A 7,771-nucleotide genomic window follows, 5' to 3' on the forward strand; every position below is an offset into this window, starting at 1 on the left:
GCCCCTCTCCAGAGTGACCGCCCCAAGCACCTGCTTGACAAGCTGGTGCCTAGAGCCGGCCCTGGTTGTAGAAATAGGAGAAGGGGACTACTACTACTATTAGTACTACTAGTCTCAATTATTTTGAAGAAATCATCGCTGAGTTGAAATAGATCATGAGAAGTGTCAGGAAAGCTGGGAATCAAAATGTTATCTATTGTGTAGAAGAGAAGCAGTTGAGATAGATTCCTCATTATTGATAACGTTAGTATAGTAACAAGATCACTTATTTACAGCATTCTACACAGCAGTGACCACACATACTATGGTTTTTCTGCCTACCTCTAGCTATATAAGTCCCTTTGCATTAGCTAATTGTGAGAAATTTAATTTTCTTTGTTTCATTATCTGTTTAATTTTATTGTTAATAGACCACCAAAAAAATTTTAAAAAAATTCCCACTGCTATTTCCAAATATCAGTTTATATTTTAAAATAAGTCACTGGCAGTGCAATAGTTAAGATTACAGACTACTAAAATTACTCTTAATTGACCAGTTACTGATTATTAATGTGAAAAAAACAAACAAAATTTAAACTCAGACCTGAATAGGCTGTTCAGAAATATTTCCACTTCCTGATGAAATTCCACTGAATGCATCAATTAGGCCATTGGAATCAACTGTATCTGTGGCATAAAACTTTAACCCTCCTGAAATATGATTGTTAAAATAATCAGAATAGTCATTTACTGTAAAAAAGTAGGTTTTTGTTATGTGCCTTATGCTAGTTTGGTTGTTGCTATAGAGCACAGTGTTAATTTGATAAATTAAATGTTGGTCCCTTATTATCCTTTATTCATGGGGCAGTGCAGGGAGGAACCGCTGGGTGGTGGGGAATCAATTAATACAAACACCCAGTGAGTTCCAGCAGAAAGCAAGTCTGACCTGGGAAATGATCCCATCTGTTCACATTTTAACTCCACCTAGCTTGGTCTGACTTGTCACCTGTAGCACTTCATCAAGTACAGTGCTCACTCATAGGCTGTTCTTGGTAAGTCTAGACTCTGAGCCATGGACCTGTAAAGTGCAATTTCACTCTGAAAAACGCCTCTGTAAAAATGACATGGTGGAATTCCAAAATTATTGTTTCTCGGTGACTCAGATCAAATCTGCTTAGTTTACAAATACAACGTTTGTGCCTCTTTTTATTTGTGCTGAGCACCCATAATGCCAATGGCAACTTCTGGTGCGCAGTGTCTTTGGAAATCTGGCCATTTATTTCAAACAGTGAGCCCTGCCCGCTGAGACTGGGCTCTGAAAGACCAGCTGGGTTCTTTCTGGCTCACACATCAACCACTTAACACTAAAGTTTCTGTGATCAGAACTTAGTGAACTATTCTGTTATAATCAGAAGTGAAAGTAAGCCTGTCTGGTCTGGTCCAGCTTCTCTGGCAGTGATTTAAAGGGTCCAGGGCTCCAGCTGCTAAATATTGAAAGGCCTTGCCTCTCCCGGTTGAGGCCAAGCCCCCGCTCAGGAGTCCGGCATACTGGTAAGTCCTTTAAGTTATTTGACCCCCTGGTTATAATACACAAACCAGAACAGAATTCAGGTTGTTCTCTCACAGCCATGTTGGCTGTACAATGCTAACAGAGTAAAAAAGCAGTACAATCTTATTTAAGTCCCTAAAGCAAGCAGATGTGACTCTGAATACACAAAAAGGAGCATCTCTGTTGACTAAGAAGGTGCAATTTATACCTAGTCACTATTCAGGGTAAAGCTACATTCTAAATCAACACATGGAACTCCCATGGTAGTTGCCCTGCACTGCAGCATCACCCAGCACCCGTCTGGCTTTCCTTCAAATGGCTGAAGTTCAAAGTAACGGTGCAGCTCCAACGCAAAGCAGAGCTGACTGAGCCTCCCAGTTGCAAGTTTAGAGACTGTGGTTGCTGACTCCTCAGCTAGAGCCCTCCAGCTGTGACTGTTTGTGAGTTGGTCATTATTTAACTACTTAGGACATTAATAGGTTTGCATATCACTGCTATGTAAACATCAGAAATAAACTGTTAATCATTTAAACACCAAGTTTATCTTTTTGTTTAGAGGAACATCCTCCAGTAATATAATTATCAAACCTCGCTATTAAGCAGGGTGTTATCAGATACATTTTTTTTTAAAGCAAGAACAATTGCTCCCAATATTATTGTGTTTATTCAGCTGAAAATAAACATTCTGTAAATTCGACTGGAATTAGTTGACCTTATTTGCTTTTCATATTACAAGCTGTAAACCACTCCAGTTGTACATTTCATGCTTAAAGTGTGCATGCCAAAAGCATGAAAAGAACAAAATCTTATTTAGAAGCTTCTGAAAATTGTTCTAGTTGTGGAGCAGCATTTGGCCCCAAGGCAACAGTGTGAATGATCGATCCACTATTTTTCACCTCCGTAAGGCAAATGTTCATACCCCTATCCTCTCCATCTGTCAGCAGTACAATTTCAGAACCATTGAGATTAGAGTATTTTTGTTTAATCACCTGAATGGAGAAAAAAATTTCAGGTATTAGCAATAGGACTTTATTGTAAATATTAGCTGCTCTACAACAGGCAGTGTCTACATCAAGAGAAATTCTTAAAGTGCAAGTGTAAGGCAAAATCTTTTCCTTAAGTGTGAATTGTGCTGGTGTAGGAGGCTGTGTCATGTGGCAAGAGTTGAATTGAAGGTGTCTGAATTACATTGCCTGTACAGGGCAGGATGGTTAAGGGGAGAGGTGTCTAGCACACTTCTTACAGCATTCCAAGTAGTAGTAATGTGTGTCTGCCGGCCCCCATTCCAGGTCCTGCTGCCAATGACAGCATGTGCACAGGGCATGTGGAAGCCTCTCCATGCCCATTCTGGAAAGTGACTTGAGAAATCATGGAGCATGAAGGTGCCATTTTACATAACGTCTTTTCAGAATAAAACCATGCTTAAACCTATGTTAAAATAAACAAAATTTCGAATTTCTTTATGAGAAGTTATATGATTTTGATCTTCTGCACAATGCCTTGAGATTCCGGCAAAGCATTCTTGTAAGATTTTATCAAAGCAATCTTAATTTTTTTGCTAATATAAACATAGCAGGGGCTTGTTAATTTCTTAGGCTGTGAACCTGCTCCTATTGAACTAACTTGATAGAGCTTCCTAAGTCTCTCACTATAAAACACATTTTCCAAACATGTAATTGTTCTTGTAGCTGTCTTTCTGAATCCCTTCCCTAACATCGTCTTTGAAATGTGGACACCAGAACCAGAGACAGTATTTCAGTCATAATCTCAGTACTGCTGTACACAGAGGTGATATCACCTCCTTACTCCTACTCACTATTCTCCTCTTAGTTCCATTTCATTATCATAGCATTCCAGGATACATTCCCCCCAAGTTCTCCTTCACCTCAAATCCTTTGCGTACTCCTGCGCAGATGTTAGTTCGTCCACGAGCTGATTTAGGCAGGCATTTGATAAGATCATGGCGTACAGTCTCATTGACTATTTGTTGTAGATTACATGTAATTTGTGCTGTAAAATTGAATGTGACAATTCCAACCCAGGAATCCATTTCGATAATCTGTAGCAGGAATATCTCCGCAGCTTGATACAGACGATTAATGCGGTTATACTGCAGGTGAAGAAAGGGAAGAACTTAGAAGTATCAAGGCTTTTCAAGAGTGATAGCAAAAAGCAAGAATACAGCAATTACTAATGTTATTCAGTTTGTATTGATAAATGGGAATGTACCTGCCATAGAGTAGACGAGAGCTTTGAAGGGAAAATATGGAAAATTAGACAAATATCCAATATCTGGGTAACCCAAACTACCTTACATATCATCCCCAGGCATATTCTTTCCAGACCAGTGGAGATGTGTACTTTGTTCTGCTATCATGGAAGGATATCTGCATATTGAAACATCCAGGAGATATATAACTGTGTCAGCCAAACAGCATTCTAATAATATGGTGATATTCCTCACGAATAAGGTTTTCTCTTTCACATAATTTGTTTAGGTAAAATGACTGCAGCCTCAGAGAACAGTATTCAACCTATCTATGCTTTCGAATAGCTCCTCTATTTCACAGGTTTCTGGCACTTTGAAAGTTGGTAATTACAGTGAAAGGGTTTATTTTAAATGTAAATATTTGAACAGATTGCTGAAAACCAGCTGAGAAAGTTTACCCTGGAAGCTTTCCTTTCTCTATAAAATTAGCGGTCATTATTCTTGATCTAGTTAAGATCTTGATCTAGTCTCCTATATTAAGATTAAGGGATGGGCTGATTTATATCTTTTATCTCTGGAAATCTAGTACTTGTTTGCCTTTCAATAGTTTTGGGTTGAATTTGATGCTAATGACAGGAAAATGCTCATAGTACTAGTCTACATAAGCTTTTCTAATTTGAAATATCTCCAGAAGAAGGAATGTCAGCTATATTTGGTTGTTGGGGATGGGGATGGATAATTATTAGAGAACACCACATTCACTTTCACTCGTGATCTAGAATTTGAAGTATTATCTCTAGAGAGAAAAGGTTGGCGCAGTTACATCCTGTGCCAGTCTCAGTCCCTAGTTGGGTGATTTCATAGCATGTGTCATGCGTGACAGACATTTATCAAATCATAACTTCACTAGATAATTTGGGAAAATTGTCAATCTTTGTTGAAGATCAGTCCCAGGAATGGACTTGTATGGTGTGGCCTGGCAGAAATAAATTGTGTTGGCAGAGCAGTATAGGGGAAGCTTACACAGGGTATAACTGCCTTGTACCTGCTTTCAGACAGTGTTTAGAACTTTACTTTCAAGAGCTCTGAATTCCATTCTGCTCAACTGTAGCTCATCGCAAAATGCACCACTTATTTGAGATCCATATCTTTCTTTGTCACAAAGCAAATGAAATTATGATTTGATATTGAGAAATACTGAATTACAAAACTGAAAGCCCATAAAACATTATATAGTAACCTGTAGGCCACAGAAATACGTCATATACCATCTTAAGCATCTTCCTGTACATTTTCACTGAATTCATTATTGTGGGTTTGTGTCAAATATTTTAAAAAACACTCACAACCTGTTTAAGCCCCATAAATTATCTTTCTGAGAAAGAAGATGGATACCATACACCATCCTTTACAAATTCCATACCATAAGCCTAAGATCAAAACTTCATCATTTGGCTCCTCAGTGGAGTTGTGTTGATTGTTGAACTGAAGTCCAAAAATATTTATATTTTAAAGAAAGCTATAGTAAAACTCTTATTTATACTATATAATAATATATATGGAGTACATGATAGTGTGATATAGCATGAACTGGGGATTCTAACGTTATTCCTTGATGATGAAATTTTGAGTGAGTATATTGAGTATGATAGTAAAAAGCATTCTTGGAATGTTTTAGAGAGGTTTTAATATTTTTATATTGGGACTACTTTTTATCCCCACCTGTAATGCCAGCCTACTTTGCTATCATTATTCAACCCATAGAGGGCTCATAAAGACGTCTAAAATTACATACGTTTTTTTCCAGACATTAAGATGCCACAATTTTAAAGTGAGATATCTGGGGCCTCTCCAGGGCACAAAAGGATGTTGTGTCTCCCATAGGGAAACTGAGAATCTTCTCTTCCCAGAAATATACTGGTGGGAAGGTCCTATTTCTAGCCCTGAAGGTCTGTGAGATATCAAACTTGAAAGTTATAACATATTTGAGAACAGTCATTGTCACTAGCTCCGGATTGAATGTTTGAAATAAATAAATTAGGGATGAGGAAATTCTGTATATTAGGGAAAGAATGCAACAGAGATTCATATAAAAATAGCTCTTGGAAGCTGGGTAGTTTTTTGGAATATAAGCATAAAACCTGGGGAGATGGATTTATGGGCAGAAGGCAGGTGAAGCTTGAAAAGGTACAGGATAAATTGCAAAAAATGTGGCAAACTTACCAGATGACTCTCACGTCTATGGAATATTTATACATATTAACACACCTTATTCAGAGAGGTTATATTGAATTTACTTTAAGAATGGTAAATTTGAGGCCCTAAACAGATTGAAAGTCTCTTTAAAGGTTCATATCACCTGTAGCAGCTTCTGCAAGATGAGAATTGTGCTAAATTTAAATTTAAAAAAGCCTCACCCTGGTTAATCCAGCATCACTTTATGACAACCCAAATTCTTGACTCATAAGGATGAATGATTATGACGAAAAGCATTTCATTTTTATTTTGCTAGACCTGGTGACATATATTTATTTTTAAAATAATTTGAGAGAGTCACATATGAAAAATATCATGAAACTTGCATCTATGATATATTTTCTGTTTTGGGGAAGTACAGTGGTTCTGACATTCTGGATCTGAAACTAAAAAGAGGAGCACAAGATATATTTTGTAAAGAAAAAGAAACCAAGTCTGGCATATCATTTTTAGGAATGTGATGAGTTTCCTTTTAGCAATCCCTAAATAGGTATAATGGGAGAAATAGTGGCCTCAATTTTTTCTTTAAGAATAAAGGATGATTACGGAAATATTAACTAAAGAAAATACGGTAATATATACACAGCACATTGTTTTATAACTGCCTAACTGTTTCTAAGCAGAACTTATATGTTTATTCTTACCCAAGCCATGCTCCCAGAAACATCAAGTACTAGACAGACTACTCTGTCTTTGGTCTGCAGCAATGAGAAGGCCGTCTCAAATGGAGGACTTGTGCTATTTATTGGAGAGGTGTTACTGAAGTCCGTAGAGTTCATAATTACTTCCCAGGTGCTTTCGTAGTTGCACATTTTGTTCTGCAGATTTGTAGCCTTTTCATTATGAGTACTTTGATCACAGAACTCAACCACCTAAAAAAAGCCAATTGGAAGAGAAGAATGATTACTGAAAAACAAGTGAACACGTGTAGTAGCAAATCCCAGTCTACTATTTTTCCATTGCTCACGACAATCACAAATACAGAAATTCTTTGCCTGCTCTAAAGGCTATAGAGAATAAAATCCTCCTATGTCCTGGACCTTGGAAGAAGTAATCAGAGAAGAGTGTTCCCAAAGAATCTGTCTCAGGTGTTACACAGGTATGTCCACACTGCAATTGGCGGTATGACTGGCGCTCAGGCGGGCGTACACATGCTATCTTTAATCCAGCTCATTTTTCTATTGATAGAAGTAAAGATGTGGCAGCATGGGCTGTACAAACCCACCCAGAACCCTGGATATATACTCCACATTGCTAGCCTGCACCAGTGTCCATGCCACCATGTCTTCGCTGCTATTTTTAGCCTCGCTAGCTAGATTAAAGCTAGCACCAATATGCATTCCTGAACTTCTGTCATGCCTCTGAGTGCAGTGTAGACATTTAATCAGTGTTGTAAGGATGCCCTGGCAATGCAGACATCATCAGTAAAGTTCACAGTTATGTAGTTACTATGGAGTCTCAGTGCGTGGATACATAAGGCTCTAACTCACCTGGGACACAACATACTCTGCCAGAGAAAATCACGCAGAAGGGGAAAAAGTTTTCAAAACAAAAACCCTCTGATCTTCCTGGCTGACAGGAATACTTTAAAAGAGGATGACCAGCTCGCTGTGTCTGTCCCCCCCTTGCTATTCCCCGCAGGGCAGAATTTAGCCCATAGAATATTTTCAAAGCTCCAGAAGTAAGGTGCAGAGTGTCTCTAGCAAGTTGCTGAGCACACTCAATATCCATACATGTTAGTGGGAGCTTAGCACATCACAGGATTAGACTGTCACAAA

General features: G+C 38.2%; 1 protein-coding gene across 1 annotated transcript in view; it reads right to left on the reverse strand.

The window, feature by feature from the left end:
• LOC117882099 (calcium-activated chloride channel regulator 1-like) overlaps positions 1–7,771 on the reverse strand; it is a 50,337-nt gene that overhangs the window by 13,416 nt on the left and 29,150 nt on the right. The window lies entirely within an intron of this gene.

This window comes from Trachemys scripta, chromosome 8 (assembly GCF_013100865.1).
Source record: "Trachemys scripta elegans isolate TJP31775 chromosome 8, CAS_Tse_1.0, whole genome shotgun sequence".
NCBI lineage: Eukaryota > Metazoa > Chordata > Testudines > Emydidae > Trachemys > Trachemys scripta.